General features: G+C 50.2%; 1 long non-coding RNA gene across 3 annotated transcripts in view; it reads left to right on the top strand.

The window, feature by feature from the left end:
• The first annotated feature begins 408 nt into the window (after window positions 1-408).
• The window catches only part of LOC136794798 (uncharacterized), a 191,936-nt gene continuing 174,938 nt past the window's right edge, over window positions 409-17,406 (top strand). For 2 of the 3 annotated variants that reach the window (XR_010842007.1, XR_010842006.1), the window contains exon 1: window positions 409-685. This is a non-coding gene — a long non-coding RNA (uncharacterized lncRNA). Of the gene's footprint in view, window positions 686-1,742; window positions 1,841-17,406 lie in introns of all 3 variants that reach the window. The other variant, XR_010842008.1, reaches the window with a different exon arrangement.

Here is a 17,406-nt window from a genome sequence, read left to right as displayed (position 1 = left end):
TCAGACAGAAAAGACATGTTGAGATAGAAATGTACCTTTCAACTATTCATGGGTCCACAAGTACACTGGGGAGATTGTAAAATTGCAGATTCTGATACAGTAGGTCCGGTGGGCCTGAGTTCTATTTTTTTAACAAGCTCATTTTTAACTAGTGATGCCACAGTCTCTGATTCATTAACGACAATTGTGAATAGCAGAGACATAATAAGGCAAGGTAAAAATTCATAGTTAACTTTTAACTTCAAGTGTTTTATGGAGTTCACACGTTTAATACGATAGTAAGCACAGCAGCAACAATCATTTGTGAACATTTACTGTAGACCGTGGATCTTTCCGACATTTTGTGTAGGATTCCAGGAAAAAGGTCTGCGCTGCGGCCACAGTGGGCGGGGCTCCCAGGCCGGGCCGCCCCTCCAGGACCCCCGACAGGGCCCTGCGCTCGTGGCGGCTCCTCTCCTGGCGCCCCGCTCCCTCCCGGAAGGCCTCGGGGCAGAGCGGCCCCACCCGCTGCGCCCAGAACAGAGCCCGCGTTTCCGCAGAGCTGGAACTCCCCGCTCGGGGTCTCTTCCCTCCGCCGTCACGGAGCTGCCACGGGGCCCGTGGGGAGGGCGGCCTCACTGAGGCTGCCGGCTGCGGAGGGGCCCCGGCGGCCGAAGCCGCGACAGACTTCGGGACGGCGGGCCGGGTACGTGAGTCCGGTGCCCGGGCGGCAGGGCAAGAGCAGCTTCTGAGGGGCAGGGGTTCGCTGCCACCCGCCGCTGCTGTTCAGAACGAGCGGCGCCGGGGTCTGGTCCCAGGGAACTTCGGCCCCTCCTCTCGGCCCTGCCCTCGGCCTGGCTCGCGGGGCCTAGGGCCGTGGAGAGGGGGCGGCCTGAGCGGTCTGAGGGGACACGGGCAAGGGAGGCGCAGGGTCCGGCCGCAGCGTCAGCACCCCTCCTCCCGACGGCGGGGAAAGCGCCCGAAAGTTCCTCCCGAGGCTCGCAGGCCTCTTATTCAGCCGAGCCCCTCTGCGCCCCTTCCTCCCTGAGCTAAAGTACCGGGGGGAGGGGACAGGGCGGGGGGCTGGCGCAGGTGTTGGGGGACGTGAAAAGGTGATTGTCAGCTAAGGAAAACCAGCTCTCCCAAGGTGAGGAATGCAGGGCTTTCCTTTTCATAGGCAGATGCCAGAGTTGGGCTCACCGAATTCCTTCCTTTGATATGCACCTCAGCTCTCTGGGGCCTGCATTCTGGATTTGCAGGTTTACTGAGATGGCAAGAAATATTCCATTTCTCACAGGCTTTAGGGGCAGACAGTGAAAAAGAGTCGGAGAATCTCACTTGGCATGTACTTTGGTTTACGTATAGATAATATTTATACTTAACTGTGCTAATAGAGGCTCTCGAGTACAATCAACTTGTACTACTGCCCTCTATGTATTAATGTCATCAATATCATAAGATAAATGCCTATAGAATTGAGTTAATCCAGTTAAATAGGATAATGATTTTAAAAGGAAACATAATAGAAATATAACAACAAAACCTTTACCACTAAAGGCTGGGTCTGGAACAGCCTAAATAAATGTTCCATTGTTAAAATATTGAAAGAATATTCAATAGAAATATCAACAAAAATGACAAATAATAAGGGCAGCAGAATGTTGAAATGTTCTATCTTTATCATTAAAGTGGCAGAAAATCATTTATTAGTAGGCACTGGGGCAGAAGATGCCTGATTTTATATCTTTGTCATATTTGTGCAGTTGTTTGAACAAGTAACTGAAAGACAAAATGGAAAAACAAGGAGATTTGTGCCTGAGATCATGGTGATGTGAAACCAGGGATGGCCCCCCTGTGCCAGGTGAGTTAAGTTTACATCACAGGTAGCCCTCAGAGCTCCTGAGAATCAAGGGCTGGAATTTTTCTTCTGCGATGAATAGGAGCTGTTGAGTCCCGTTCATTGAGCAAGGAGTAGGTCTTGTCTACTACATATTTGTTTTTGGAACGGTATCTGTGCTAATTTCAAAGTCTTGTTTTATGAATAACCCCAAATCACCTTTCCCCTGAAGCAGGCGTAAGTGTTTTTTCTATTTGTGTGACTCTGTTCTGTTTTAGTTCAGTTCATGTGTAGCCATGTTTACATTCCCTCTATAAGTGATATGTCATGATGTTTCTTTTTCTGTGTGCCCTATTTCACTTCGAATTATTGTACCTAAAGCCACTCATTATGCTGCTACTAGCCTTATGACATTGATTTCATGGCTGAGTGATATTCCATTGTACATAAGTTCCACAACTTCTGTATCCATTTTGCTCTTTCCTGGGATATTGAACGTGTACCGAAGTCGAGGATCTTGTAAACAGAGCAGGCCTAAGCTTTGGGGTGCCTGTGTCTTGTTGATTTTTAGTCTTCGCAAGATATACGCCCATGAGTGGAAGTGCCCTATGCTCTGTAGCTCTGTTTTTTAGATGTTTTAGGAAACACCATACACTTTTGCAGAGTGTCTGTCGGCAATTTTCATCCCGCACGTCAGCATAACAAGGTTCCCTTGTTCTCCATGGCCTGTCCTGCATTTGTGGTTTTTACACTTTTTTCGGATGGCCGTTTTGACCGGAGGGAAGTCAGACTTTTTGTAGTGCTGATTTGCATTGCCCGCTTGCTTGGTTGGCCAAAAAGGACATATGCGTTTTTACCTGAATATATTCAGGAAAGAACGCATTCGCCCTTTTTGGCCAACTGCATCATTGTCCACGTTCTGCCGCTTTTCATGTGCTGTCAGGGCCAGTCCGATCTACCTCTTGAAATCTGTTTCCTGCAATTCTGCCTTACTTTCAAATTCTCTTCGTTCCCTTAACTCAATGTATTTTTGGAAGGAAGTTGTCATTTATAACTGTGTAGGTTTGTGAGTTGCAGTGCCCCTGAGTTCCATGTTTCAACTCGCTTTTTTTGTTAGCTGGCCGGAAAACCACAGGATCGCTTCAGGCCCTATTCTGGTTCCGGGGCGTGAGGCTGAGCGTTTGGTTAATTCTTCTTCGTGATGGGAAATTAGAGTGACATGTGCCTGTCCAAACACCTACAGCTAGTCTCTCATTGGTTCCCCCTCTTCCCGTTCATCCTCCGCACATATTGCAAACTGTGCGAAACAGGAGGTTAAAGGTGCTGACTCTCCAAGTGGGGAGATTGTTAGTAAAGCGGCTGGAATGGTGAACCCGAGCACCAGGAGATGAAAAATGAGGTGCTTTGTAGAAACCTTTCATGATCACACGGTGTACCATCCTCTGGGCTTCCCATGCATCTTTTAGCTATAGGAAGATTCCCTTGAACATGGAGAGTTGGGACCCAAGGAATGGGTAGTACGCAGTATTACTTTAAAGGATCTGCATTTGCTCACTCAACCTCACCAATCCTCTCAGTCCCAAGAGTGTCCAGCCTTATGTCTCATCCTGCTGTGTGTCTAGATGTGTTCAATCCATGTTGCATCACAGCCCCTGAGCAAAAGTTATAAGGGTCTTTATGTCTGTCACTGTCTTTTTTATTATTATTATATTGGTTACAGCTGATTTTCAATGCTGTTTGTTGCTGTTCTACATCCACTTGATTCACGTAGAAACAGACATCAATAAATTCTTTTTCAGGTCCTTACCTTACATAACTTTTTCTGGTGACTTGAGTGTGCTGAGTTCAGTTCTTTGAGGTACCATGTAGACCTTGTCTATTATCAATTTGGTATTTGGAACGGTATCTTTGCTAATTTCAACCTCCTGGATAATGCCTCACCCCTCCCCACCTTTCCCTTTTAGCAGCCTTATGTGTGTTTTCTACATATTTGACTATGTTTCTGTTTTGTAATTTATTTCATGTGTAGCCATTGTTGATTCTACCTTTAAGTTATATCTTATGATATGTGTCTTTTTCTTTCTGACTTATGTTACCTAGAATGATCTTACATAACTCCTCCTGAGTTGATGCAACTGGCCTTATTTCATTGATTTCCTGGCTGAGTTATATTCCACTCTACATACGTACCACATCTCTTTTATCCATTTTTTCCTTCCAGGTATATTTAGGTTTTATCCAAGTCGAGGCTTTTTTAAACAGAGAGGCGGTAAACGTTGGGGTGCCTGTGTCCTGTCGATTTTTGTCTTTCCCAAGATATTCGCCCATGAGTGCAAGGGCCCTATGCTCTGTAGCTCATTTGTTTAGATGTTTTAGTAAACACAGTACACTTCTTCAGTGTGCCCGTTGGCAATTTACATTTCCACTATCAGCCTCACAGGGCTCCCTTCTCTCCTCGCCCTGTCCTGAATTTCTGGTATTTACACTTTATGAGGATGGCTCTTCTGACTGATGCGAAGTGATACCTTTTGTAGTATTGATTTGCAATGCCCACCTGTTTGGTTGGCTAAAAATGGTGTATGCCCTTTTCTTGAATATATTCAGGAAAAAAGCATACGCCCTTTTTGGCTAACTGCACCATTGGCGATGTTCAGCGCCTTTTTTTGTGCTTTCATGGCGAGTCCTTTCTACCTCTTCAAATCCCTTTCCTGCCATTCTCCCTTGCTTACAATTCCTTTTCGGTGACTTCCCTCAAGACATTTTTCAATGATAGATATTTTCAACTCTGCAGTTTCGTGAATTTTAGTGATCGTGAGCTCTATTTTTCAACTTGTGTTTTTGGGAACTGGCCACAAAACAGTGGGGTTTCCTCAAGCCGTATTCTTTTTCCATGGGCAATCTTAGCCTTTGGTCAATTCGTCTCCCTGATTGGAAATTAGAGTGACATGTGCCTGTCCGAACACCTAGGACTTTTCTCTCATTGTTTGTCATCCTTCCGCTTCATCCTCTGGACAAATTACAAACTGTGCGCAGCAGGATGTTGAAGGTGCTGACATCCCCAGGTGGGGAGATTGTTAGGAAAGACGCTGGAGGGGTGAACCCGACTACCAGGAGATGAGGAGATGAGATGCTTTTTCCAAACTCTTCCCGACCAAACGGTGTACCACCTTCTGGGTGTCACAGGCATGTTTTAGTTGTAGGAAGCGTCCCGTGCATGGTAAGAGAACACCAGGGATGTTTCCAAATCAGTGTCTCCCCGACCCCCAAACTGGGGAATTTTACGCTACGGCTACACGTATGTTCATTAAGGGCCTTGGGCAGTAGGCAGAGTCCGAACTTAAGATGATTGAAGTCTTCAGGGTCAGAAGTGCTGACCATCGGCCTCCCTTAGGTTACATTTTATCTGTCATTGATAGATGATGTCAATAAAAATATCTATTCGTTTTCAGATTATTTCCACTTATAGGTTATTACAAAATATTGAGTGTAGTTCCCTGTGCTATACAGTAGTTCTGTGCTGATGATCTATTTTATACATAGCAGTGTGTACGTGTTAATCCCAAACTGTTAATTTATCCCTCCCTGAACCTTTCCCCTTTGGTAATAAAAACTTATAAGGTTTTATGCTTCTCAGAAATGGGGGAGCCGAAAGAGAGGTATCATTTTCAATGGAAAGGCGTTCAAAACAATATTGAAGCTTCAGCCAAGATTATTAGATGTACACCCTTGGAAAGAAATCACTTCATTTCTCTAATGTTGACCTGAAAAATAAGACAAACCCCTTCACTGAATTTGCTTAACTAAAGTGATGGAAATATCAAATGGAAGTGTTGGAAACATCTTATTTTACCCAAGCCTTATACACTGCTCTAGGTTAATTACAGTTTGGCTCACACATCTGTTCTTTGAAGTTACAATGTTCTCAATTTCTGTCACTGATCCTGCAGAGTGGGCCCCAACAAGGGTCCCCTGCCCCGTGTCATTGGAGCCAAGAGAACAAGACTGAGTTTGGTTCAGAAGCAAAGGAAGCTTTATATTCTGATCAGGGAACGGAGAGGTGAGAGCGTGCGCTCCCCCGTGGGCTGTGGGCCGGGCTGCTGTGTAGGGATCCCGGCAGAGTCAGCGGGACGGAAGGGGCGGAGCTCTCGAGGGCCGGGTTGGCTGGAGCTCAGGCTCCATGTCGCGGAGTCTGCACGGGGCCCCGCGAGCTGAGGTGTCGGCCCAGCCATTTTGCACCAGGAAATAGGTCCTGAAGTGCCGGCTGTGGGACCTCTGCATGTGGAAACCTAGGAGCAAGTGAAATTAGACAAAGCACAAAGGAATAAAGGTTAGACTTTATTTTATTGCCCAGATTCTATGTTGATCTCCCAGGAATTTTTAATGGGCTCTGCTGGTGAGAAACCCCTCCTCTGCCTTTTGTCCCATTCCTCATTGTTGAGGCGCTGAGGGTGCAGACCCCGCTTCTGTAACTGCTTCGTGCTGAGTAGGGAGTCCTCATACCCGGGGGGAGGGGCAGAACTTCTCCCCAGCAGCCTCCAGGTGATGCTGATTGTCCCCAGGGCTCCTCCCTCACTCCTCCTCTGCCTGAGCCCCAGCATTTGAAGTGTTATAGATTCTAATGACCTTTAAGGGTGCAGGAAAGAGATGCGCAGAGACGCTGGGGGAGCCGGTTGTACCCCGCCCACATTTGTTCGGCCACCTTAGGCTGATGGTTTCTGCCAGCCTAGATGCTCTGACCAGTAGTCTGCGCTTTCTTCAGTTAGGCCCCTGAATTAACGTACAAACAGCACCAGGTGTCAGAACCGTGCCTGCTCAACTCCCAGACAGTCCAGGGCCGGTGGTGATCCAGACCCATGACGGCCACTGAGTCAACGGCCTTTTCAAGTAGCCAGGAGTCCAGCCGGTCTCATCGGCCACCGTCACCGCGCTGTCTTTAGGCTTTTCTATGGTGACAGCGTTATTTACGGTTCCCCCGCCAAGCTTATTAGCTCCGCTCTGGGTGCAGTAAGTCCTGCAAGCAGTAGTCTGCTCTTTGGGGGCACGCTCTTGTTTTCTGAGAGAAGATCCACGTCAAGTGATGGTCACACGAGTCATCATGGGGACCCGTTGCCCCCGGTTGTCCCTCTGGAGGTTGGAGTTGGAGGGTTTCCTCACTCGAGGTCAGTGTGCCCACGGAGCGACCCCTGCAACTTCAGGGCATGGTGGGTGGTTAGGTTCACCGCGTGCGGTCCTTTTCCCTTAGGAGGGAGCTGGCCTTGCGGGCTGCTGATTTCCAGGTTTTTAGATACCCCCAGTATCCTGGCCGGATGGGGCGGCGGGCCAAGCCCTTGGTGACCGTACTTTCTCCTACCTGGAGGGCATTCTTGCATTGTTCCATTTCAAGTGGTCCCAGTTTTTGCACTAATACTCCAAGGACGATTCACCTTCTACCGGGAATGTAAAGGTTAAAGGGTTTAGCTAAATTAGGGAGGTCCAGAGCAAGGGTCTGAATTAACTGCTCTTTCCATTCTTGAAAGACCGCTTCTGCATTCTATTCGAACGGATCATCATCTTTTCCTTTCAATGTTTCATATAGAGGCCCAACTATTAGACTGTAGCTAGGGATCCAGATGCAGCAAACCCCGACCTCCCCAGGAACCCTTAAGCTGTCTTCTAGTTTTAGAAGGGGTAAGGCTGCAAATGGCTTCTTCTCTTTCCTGGGATGGGCTTCTCCGACCTTCTGTGAGAATGAAGCCCAGGCAGGTCACCTTAGTCTGTGATATTTGAGCCTTTTTCTTGGACACCTTCTATCCTTTATTGGCTAGGTAGTTCAGAGGCCTCCTTAGTAGGGCTGGTGATCAGAATGTTGTCTGCATATTGAAGGAGGGTTCCCTTCTCCAGAGGTAGATCTTTGAGGTTTTAGTTAAGTTTCTCCAAAGGTGGTGTGGGAATTTTTGAACCCTTGGGACAGGACGGTCCCAGCAGTATTGTCTTTGTTGTATGTTGAGTCCTGCCAATCACAAGCCAAAATTTCTGTGACCTCTGGGACTAATGGAATACAGAAGAAAGCAACATGTAAGTCTAATACAGAATACCATATCCTGGTGGATGGTAGAATGACCAGCAGGGTGTAGGAATTAGGAACTACTGGATGTATATCCTCAGTGGCTTCACTGACTGTCCTGACATCTTTACCAGTTCCCCAGCAGCCCACGGGGCTCCCGTGGTCAGGCCCCTTGCAGGATATACAGCTCACTTGGGCAGGTACCCAGCAGCCCACGGGGCTCTCGTGGTCAGGTCCCTCCCAGGATATGGAGCTCACCTGGGCAGGTACCCAGCAGCCCACGGGGCTCTCATGGTCAGGCCCCTCCCAGGATATGGAGCTCACCTGTGCAGCTACCCAGCAGCCCACGGGGCCCTCGTGGTCAGGCCCCTCCCAGGATATGGAGCTCACCTGTGCAGCTACCCAGCAGCCCACGGGGCTCTTGTGGTCAGGCCCCTCCTTGGATACGGAACACCCCTGTGCAGGTACCACGGCAGGGCTGGGCACACAGGAACCGTGCACATAGCCCTCATTGCAGAGCACCCCCATCTCACCTGTCACTCAGAGCTGACACAGAGAACCTCAGAGCAGGACTTGAATTAACAAACAGCAGCTCCGACAGGTCTGTGACCCTGGGCGTTACTCTGTGTGGCCTCCCTTCGCCTGGTCTTCCAGAGACTTGCACTGCAGCCGGGGCACCAGGCCTCTGTCTCCACCCACCACCCCTCTTCTCCCTGACTCCTGGGTTCCTCTCATTAGGAGAGGGTCTTCTTGAAGTTGTCTCCCACTCATGGGCCAGATAAAATGATTAGAAAACAAGCCAGGGCTGCAGCCCCTTGTCTATCCTGACCCTCAGGATGCCACACCTGTTCCTTGGAACTGACCGGTGCAGCAAGGTCCATTTTCTGCAACTGTGAGGCCCTGAGGGGCGAGGATTGTCTGGCCTGGGCAGTCTGACGCAGCCGGCCCGCCCTCCCCAGGTGTACCTGAGCTGAGGTCAGTATAAACACCGCTCCAGGCAGCAAGAGCCCCTGCAGCTCTGCCTGATGCCATATTCTCTGTCCCGTCAGCAGTCTCGGGGCTGGGCTGGTGGGAGGGAGTAGGGCTCTGTGGGTGGCCCGGTGTGAGTGGGGCTCTGCTGGACTTTCTGCAGGAGTTGCCGGGCTGCCACCTGCTAAAGAAGAGGATGTGTCACCCATACCTGCCGCTGGAATTTCTCCCCGGGCAGAGGTGAGGAAGGAAAAAAGCAGTGGGGGCCGGACAGGAGGGGTACGTCAGGCAGGGAGATGGAAAGCTTCCAGAAGAGCGCCCGGGGCCAGGATCATCCTGGCTGGCCTGCAGGCCCCACGTCGGCCTGCGTGCTGTGGCTGGTGTGGCTCCACGGCCTTTCCTCTAGGTTTCCAAGTCCTTGCACACATTCAGGTGTTCTACCTGGGAAGGGTGGGAACAGTTCAGCAGCAGCTGGCCTGGGGGTCAGCTCACGTTTACTCAGGGACGCCTCGGCACGGTCCCCCAGCTTTGTAATGAGGACGCTCCTTGCGGGGGGGCTGCTGGCTGCATGGGAGATGATTCCCCACCTCTGACCAACTTCAGAATTGTTTACAACTGGAGCAAGTGTCCTGATAGGGTTTTCCTCTGTGTAACTAGTGGGTTCTTCATTAGCAACGTGAACGGTGATATCAGAGGTCCTGAATCGGGATGGAAATACTTATCCCCAACTTGTACAGGCATAAAAACCTGGGGAGGCCGCGTGCAGCCGGCACCCTTAGGGATGGGCTTCCGACTGACCCCTCAACGGTCTGGTGTCCAGGCACTGCTTTAGAATTTCTGGGGCCCAGTGCTAACTCTAAGGGTTCTGTAACCCAGCCTCTGCTGGCCTTTAATGAGACCCGCACTTCCAGGATCCTACAGAGCAGGGTCCGTGTGACTGTTCTGTAGCTTCTGTAACAAATGACCCCAAGCTGGGTGGTTTAAAACAACAGGAATTCATCCTCCCCCAGTCCTGGAGACCAAACATCTGAGATCCAGGTGTTGCAGGATGGAAGTCCCTCCAGAGGCTCCAGGATAGGGCTCTTCCTGCCTTTTCCAGCTTTGGGGGGCTCCAGGCATCCCCAGGCTTGCGGCTACAGCCCTCCCGTCTCTGCCTCTGCCTTCACGTGGCTCCTCCTCTCTGTCTGTGTTTCTCCTCTTTTGTCTCCTAAGGACTCTCTCAATTGGATTGAGGGCCATCCTAACCCAAGATGACCTCACCTCGAGATCCTTAACTACATATACAAAGACGCTTTCCCCAGATATGGTCCCGTTCCTGTGTTCTGGGGGGCACATCTTTTGGGGCCAGCATTCAACCCATCACCTGTGTATAAAATAACCCTCATTTTAGGAGATTACCAAGGTCCCGTATAGACTGGCACAGAGAGCAGCCAGCAGCCATGTGGGTGGGGGTCTGGGGAGAATGAGGACCCTGGAATCACCTGGGAAGGATGAAATCCTGGCTGCATTAGGTGAGCTCTTCCACCACGGGGCCCATGGAAACAGTCCCTCCACTCTGTCCGTGGAAAGGGACCCAGTGCTGAGTCCAGAAATGGTTATATTGCAAAGCTGGCTCTTCTGGGATTTCATCATCAATAGCATCATGTAACCAGTAACTACGGGCTTGGAGGAGTCACTCTGGCACGTGATGACAGCACTGTCACTTTAGGCTCATCAAGCCTAGAATAGGAATGTTTGAAGGAGAAGAGTTTGGGAGATTGCGAAGCTTGGTTGTTAAGGAAACTGAGCAGGTTTGTCAAGGTTGTCAAGGAAACTTCTCGCTTAAACTGAAGGCAGGGCTGGGAGAGCTGAAATCCAGGGATATTTTAAAGGGGCTGCTCTGAAGCACCATCACCTGAGAGGTGGTCTCAGCGTGAGCTGGGCTTTGAGAAAAGTGTGATGAGATTAAGCCTGACTTTCTGTGACAGCTGGGGAGGGGTTTGTAAAGCACCTTGGCTTTTAAGGCAAAGTTTGTTGCTGGAACAAAGTGTCTTCCAAAACTGGGCTGAAGCTCAAGATGTCTCTGTCCCCTTCCTGTGAGAGTCCAGGGCAGGTGGGTGTCAGGTCCCAGGCTCTGCCCCCCCCCTTTGTTTCTCCTCCCTGCTTCCAGGTGAGGGCTTCAACCAGCAGGGTGGGGTGACCACGGGGGCATCGTGCCCTCCGTCCTAGGATGCAGGCTGGGCAAGGCCCTCAACACCTCCACCCCTTCCCCTTGGTAACAGGAGACACTGCGCCCCAGCTGTAAGGGGTGGGAAGGCTGGGAGATGCAGGGTAGCTCTGTACAGGAAAAAGGGAAATGGGTTCTGATGGGCAGCTGTGCGGCTCTGTTGTGAAGGTCTCCCAGACACTAGCGCACAGATTATGGTTTCTGTGAAGCTTCGATGTTTTGTGGTTCTGGAAATCCTATAGGAGACGGTCCACAGCAGGTGAAGCTAATGCTCACAGTGGAGGTGGTGAAGCCAAAGGTCTGCGGTTCAGACTGAAGGTACCGATGTACATGCAGGACAAAACCATCTCACGTGAATGGACTTCAGGCACGTTTAACGTGAATGCAGTCGTGTTAATGCCTAGCATCTTCTACCTTGTGCCTCCTCAGGGACCCCCTCCTCAGTGCCTGGGGCTCCTGTAACTCAGGTACAGGGGGGTGGAGAGTGGGCTCTGTCCAGTCTGAGCCCTGAGTTACCCTGTGAGTCTGCTCGGGACCACAGTAACAAGTACCACAGACTGGGCAGCTTGAATAACAGGCCTATCTCCCAGTCCTGGATGCTGTCGGAGATCAAGGTGTCTGCACGCTGGCTTCTCCTGAGGCCTCTCTCCTTGGTGCTTAGACAGCCATCTTCTCCCCAGGTCCTCACAGGGTCTCCCCCTGTGCCTATCTGTGTCCTAATCTCTTCTTGTAGGACATCAATCCGATTGGATTAAGATCCACCCTAGTGACCTCATTTTTACTTTGATCATCTCTTTAAAAATCCCATCTCCAAATACAGACACATCCTGGGGTCCTGGGGGTTAGGGATTCAGCATGTGAATTTGGGGGTCATGACTGAGTCTATGCCATCCTCCTTAGGAACCAAGTGTGCCTCGGTCCTTCCTTCCCTCAAGTCATACGAGGTGATGTAATGGCTCAAGGAGAGGCCACTCGTGCAGAGTTTATATCCCAGCTGGGGAAACCTTCTCTGCTCTCTCTGATCAGGCAGTGGCAGTGCCAGCCCCCTCCTGAGGTGAGCAGTTCTGGGGTTTCCTGCCATGTCACCTGGCCTGCTGAGGTGCTCAGTGTCTGGGAACCCAGGAGCCAGCAGCCTAGTGGGGATGCCGGAGACTCTCAGGGTCTTGGCAGATGTCTCTCCCAGCAGATACCCTAGCGAAAGTGGGGAAACTTTGGGGAATTACAGGTGGGAGAGAGTCACAGTGTCGTTTATGCTTCAGAAAGTCCACGTTGGGGTGGGATGTGATACGCACCGTGGGGCAGGGAGGTTTGTCAGGCCTGATGGAGGAACCAGGCACAAGATCGGGCTTGGGCCATGGCTGTGGGCATAGAGGGGAATTAGTGTGGGAACTGGCCACAGACTATTGTCGAAGTATCTGCTTCCCTGTGCACCGAGGCTGAACAGAAATATGGAGACAGGGGTTTTGGAGGAAGAGAAAGATGGCTTTATTTTTCTGCCAGGCAGCAGGGAAGACACAGCTGGCTATCACCTCAAGAACTGGGCACCCCTGTTTGAGAATCAGGGAAGATATGTGGGGCTCCCGCAGTCCGGGGTAGAGGATAAGGATCAAAGTAGTGAAGGTCTTGCATTCCTCCTTTCCTTTGCATTATTTCAAAACAGTCATAGCTGGCATCAGGTCGCCTGGTAATTGGGGTCCAGCAGACTGGTAATTGCATCTATTTGCCTCTGGTTTATCGGCCGGTGACCTTGTTTTTGAAATGAAAAACTAGGGGGTGATTTGTTATGAGGGGCGTATAGAATCTAAGTGCGTTACATAATGAGGTTAGGGAGTGAGAGGCAGGGGCTGTAACACACACAGTTAGGGGTGATGGGTGCCGAAGGTAAATTCCATAGTGTCAGGGAGTGAGGTTAGCTTTGTAAAGTACAAATCTAGTTACTACAAATGAGTGACAAAGTGAAACAAGGAGTGATGAGCTCTTTCAGGCCAGGTTATGTTTCTTCTCTAGCCTGTTCGCTGTCCCCTTGTTTCCCTTGTTCTCAGGGCAGGGAAACTTCATTTCTGTTTTTGCTGCCACAAGACTGTGGAGGAGGAGCTGACAGTCACTGGGGCACAAGGCAAGTGGGAGGCTGGGAGGCCCCAGTGTTACCGAACCGAACGTGTGTCCGCTCGCCCGAGTGCAGCAGAGCTAGTCTACTGACACGGGGTGTGGTGGAGGAAGGTGCAGCCTTAATTGTCAAAGTGCCAATACAAGGAGGCCAGGTGGCCTGTGCTCTAAAACCCCGAACTCCCTGAAGGATTTCAGCAAAGCAATTTTAAAGGCCAAGTGAAGGAGGGGGGGGTCGCAGGGTATGTGATCAGCTGGTGCACGATTCTCTGATTGATGGTGAGGTAACGGGCGGTTAATGTTATAAATTCTTAGGCACCAGAAGCTCTGGGGCTACCTGTTCATGATCAGCAAGTAGTTAATTTCTTCCACTTGGTGGTGGAGGAAACATGCATCAGATACTGTTATCCAGGTACTTCAGAGAGGAGCTACAGCAGAGGATGTGGGGGAGGGGGTCTGTCCTGGGAAGGCCCCACACGGTCCTGCTCGGTTACACCTGGTGCCTGGGCTCAGCATCCTGGGAAGGGGGGGCTGCTTCTGGGTGTGGGGAGCTGCAGGATCCCAGTCCTCTGAGGGGCCTGCTAGCCCCCAAGGTGAGATGGGTGTGCAGTGACTGGACGGAGGCATCTGGCCTGGGAGAGGGGTCCGGGCTGGAAATGTCACTGGAATCATCGCAGGGAGGGAGAGGAAAGGCAAAGTGGGGGCAGATGGGTCACAGCAGATTAATGCAGGTGACTGCAGTCCTGTTGGAAACAACTCAGAGCCAGAAAGGAGTGGCCATCAGGGGCTCAGCTCCATTCTCTTGTTCCTTTGTAAAACCACTGTGTCAGAGTTTGAGACACCGCCAGGAGATGTCTGGGCCCAGTGCTGCCATGGCTTCATCAAAGGGCCCAGGGGGAACACAGAACCACTGCAGGCCCCGCCCATGTCCTCACTGGGAATGAGTCCCATCGGGGCTCCTGGGCTCACAGACTTCACGGCACCTCTGTCCTCAGGACTGGTCTTCCTCCTTCCTCTCACCTGCTGATCAGAGGCCCAGGAACCCCCAACCTGGCTCCACTCCCAGGGCCTGGATTCAGAGGCCCAGGAGCCCCCAACCTGGCTCCACCCCCAGGGCCTGGATTCAGAGGCCCAGGAGCCCCCAACGTGGCTCCACGCAGGACCTAGATTCTGGGACAGCTTAGGGGTAAGCAACACCCTCACGCTCCTTTATCTGCTTAGGGGTGAGAATGTCTTAAACGCTGCAGTTGACTGATTATGGAGGGCCGAGTGTTTCCAGCAGGTATGGGTGGAAAGATGGGGTGTGAAGTTCCTATGTCTGCAGGGTCTTCCCAGCGTGAAGATCTGTGTGTTCCCCCCGGCCAGTCAGCATCCTCCCAGGAAGCCCAGATTCAGGATTATGAAGGCAGAGGCTCTCCCCTTGCGTACCTGTAACTTCGCACTCCCACAGCAAGGAGCCTGGCTCCCACCACATGCCATTTATCTATGCATTGCTCCTTTCCACGTTACATGTGCAGAGGTTTCAGAATTGTTAGCTACTACACCCTGGAAAGAACTTCGTAAAATAAAGCCCACTGTTTATATATGGGCCATTTTTCCTTTAGCCTACAGATTCCATTCATTTCCAAAGGTAACTTAAGTCAGCAGCTTTTACCCCATCCCCTACAGTGAGTTGTTTCCACATATTTCTAATACAGTTAGATTCTGTCATATTATGTAATCCATCCTGCAACACTCTTACACCATAAATAACTAAATTTGAATAGATTATGATTGGCCCCTTGGGCTACACATGTCTATGGGCTTAGACAAACGCATAGTGACAGGTATCCATCCTAGAGTATCACATGGACTACTTCAAACCCCCCACCCCATGATCTGCTTGTCATCTATGTAGCTTTGCCTTTCCCAGAATGTCATCAGTGGGGTCATACTGTGTGCAGCCTGCTCGGACTGGATTCTTTAACTTAGCAGTATATACTGAAGATTTATCGATGTCTTTCCATAGGTGGATGGTGCATTCCTTTCTGCTGAGTAGTATTCCACTGCATGTGTATGGGAGGAAAAACAATTTTCCTTCTACTTTTCTAGGTTCTTGGTTGAGGCCCCCCCCTGCCCCTGTAATAAAAGACAGATTACCAGGAGAAAAGCAGAAGTTTAATAACATGTATACCTTCTGAATACAGGGGGGATACCACGGAAAACTGAGTCACTCCCTGAAATGACCAAAACCATCCCCTTCAATACCACCTTCAGCTAAAAACAGAAGAACGATGTTGGGGAAGGGGGGAAGGCCAGTTATGGCAGGTTATCATGCAAAGCACAGTAAACAAACGTATGGCTGTTTGCACATTTAAGTCAGGACTTCCCCATTGAAAAGAGTTACTTAAGATTTAATTATCCTTCTATTTTCGGTGCAAAGAGGGACATACTCTTATAAATGGAGATTTCTCCATTGTAAATGTCCTTCATAAAATGGCAATCTCAGTTTTCTGAGATTTTTTTAAAAATAAATGTATTATTTTATTTTTGGCTGCATTGGGTCTTTGTTGCTGCGTGCAGGCTTTTCTCTGGGTGTGGCGAGCAGGGGTGCGCGGGCTTCTCATTGTGGTGGCTTTTCTTGTCACGGAGCACAGGCTCTAGGCTTGCAGGCTTCAGTAGTTGTGGCACACGGGCTCAGTAGTTGTGGCTCTCTGGCTCTAGAGCGCAGGCTCAGTAGTTGTGGTGCACAGGCTTAGTTGCTCTGTGGCATGTGGGATCTTCCCGGACCAGGGCTCGAACCTGTGTCCCCTGACTCAGCAGGTGGACTCTTACCCACTGAGCCACCAGGGAAGCCCTATTGATTTTTTTAAAACAGACCAATAATCCTTATGCCAGAGAGACATATTTTGGGGTGGCATATTCTACTCGCCTTGACATGGATGTACCCCAATTTGCTTATGCATTCATCTTTTGAAGGATATCCTGATTTCAAGTTTTTAGCCATTATGGAAGTGCTGCTATGCATAATTGCATCCTTGTTTGCATTTGGACATAGATTTTCAAAGCAGTTGCCTAAATACTGGAAGTATGATTGTTGGATCCCAACGTGAGACTTGTTTAACTTTGGAGAAAACTGTCATTGTCTTACAAAATGGCTGCACATGCATCCTCCCAGCTATGAGGGTGAGTTCCTTTTGTTCCTCGCCCTCTAGCAATTGGTATTGTCATATTTTTGGAGCTTAGCAGTCGTAATAGGTGTGCTGTGGTATCTCATGATTTTAATTTGTAATTCCCTAATGGTATATGATGTTGAGCTTGTTTCTGTATGACTTTTACTATCTGTATCTTTTTTGGCGGGATGTCTGTTCAGATCATGCTGTTCATGTTCATGCTGGGAGGAGCCCTGTCTCCTCGGGACCTGTTGGGGCTTTGGCTTCTGGAACACACGGGGCTGAGTCCACGCTGATGGCCGGGCTTCGGTACAACCCGGGGTCAAGTCCACACTAACGGAAGCTGGGTCTCCTCAGGACCCGCTGGGGCTTCAGCTCTGGGACATTGGGGGGTCCAGTTCATGCTGACATGAGCCTGGTCTCCTCAGGACCTGCCGGGAGGTAATGCCGCCGAGGGAGAAGGTGAGGGAAAGTGGGGAGAAGGTTCTTATGCATGGCTGACCGCTGTGGGTGTCTGTCTTCAGAGGACCCAGGAGAGGAAGGGCTTGATGTGGAAAACTGGGTTTTTGACCCCTTTTGTGTGGGGTGTAGACAGTTCAGTGTGTTCTTTGGCATGTGGCGTCTTGTTTTCCCAGCACCGTTTATTGAGGGGCCTGTCCTTTCCCTGGTGAATGTTCTTCGTTCCTTTCTTGTGAATTAACTGCTCACATACCTGTAGGTTGATTCCTAGGCTCTCTGCTCTGTTCCTCTGGTCTGTGTGCCAGTTTTTGTGCCACTCCCACACTTTTTCGGGACTAGCTTCATAACAAAGTGTGAAGTCAGGGAGCAAGATGCCTCTAGCTCGTTCTCCTGCCTCAGGGTCGCTTTGGCTCTTCTGAGTCCTTTGTGGTTCCACACACAACCTAAGATGGTTCATTCTGTTTCTATGGAAAATATCATTGGACTTTTGGTAGGGATGTCTTTGAATGTGTACATTAACAGGCCTTCAGCGGGGGACACTGTCAGGGAATGACTTAGGAACAGCATCAGGGCCTTTGCTGGGCCAGCATTATGGTCTCACTGAAAGACATGATCAGGACCTGAGTTAGTCACAACGTCAAGGCTTCAGTTAGGG

The sequence above is a fragment of the Kogia breviceps genome, chromosome 9 (genome assembly GCF_026419965.1).
Source record: "Kogia breviceps isolate mKogBre1 chromosome 9, mKogBre1 haplotype 1, whole genome shotgun sequence".
In the NCBI taxonomy this organism is placed as follows: domain Eukaryota; kingdom Metazoa; phylum Chordata; class Mammalia; order Artiodactyla; family Physeteridae; genus Kogia; species Kogia breviceps.
The sequence above is the reverse complement of the archived record's forward strand: the minus strand, read 5'-3'. Positions and strand labels throughout refer to the sequence as shown.